The sequence below is a fragment of the Thermobia domestica genome, chromosome 11 (genome assembly GCF_964235325.1).
Source record: "Thermobia domestica chromosome 11, izTheDome1.hap1.1, whole genome shotgun sequence".
Lineage (NCBI taxonomy): Eukaryota > Metazoa > Arthropoda > Insecta > Zygentoma > Lepismatidae > Thermobia > Thermobia domestica.
Window position 1 is genome coordinate 170,344,211 of NC_137464.1, and position 863 is coordinate 170,345,073.

The window sequence follows — 863 nt, forward strand, 5'->3', positions numbered from 1 at the left end:
GTAGAACCACGATTAGTGTTGAAAGTACAGTTCCAGTATATCATTTGACCAAGCATCAAATTTACGTGGATCTATCTCCAGCCCACAAGATAAGGCGTGAAGCAACACAGCACACTTCTCGATAAGATCCCGTTCAGACCTGTTATGAATGCAACCTTATCGGGATGTTGAAAGAAACGACGGACAGTGTTTCCGTTATTTGAAGTACCGCTTCCGCCTTGCCTTGGTTCATCCCTAGCTGGGCCTTCATGGCCTTTTGGATGTCGGCTTGCTTCTTCTTCACGATCGGTTTGTGTTCTTTACGAATTTGCTATCTTTGAAGATCCAAGTGGTATGCAACATGAAGCAGCCACTCCATAAAACGGATCCATGTATGAAGAGGAGACAGTCCGAAGCCAAGATTGTCAGGTTTTACTGGCTTAGGGCCCTTTGTCAATGTGTTCATCTCCTTTGGCGTTGCGCCACACACATAGCAGGTTTGTGCTGATTTTGTGTGCGTAATCGCGTTACAGACTTTGCGGTCAACCATTGTGAAATGCAGGCTGTATGTGACCTCAAATACCTTTCCTGCGATGGTGATTTGGCTAGGCGTCAGTTTTCGTATTTGACCCTGCATACATTCTAATTCTTGTCGTATCAGTTCAGTTGTTTCCTTCTTAAACTGCAACCTTATGGGCCCGCAGAATCTCGGGGATGATGGCCACTGATTCTGCCACACTACGACTCGTAATCCCTTTCTTTCATAGAACAGTTGAACTGGTACAATTGACGTGAACCATCGTCTGTCAGTGTCTGTAAAGCCCTCCTCGTGTGCAACTTGTTTGTATTCAGCGTGTCCAGTAGTACCATTGCATCCCCATTTG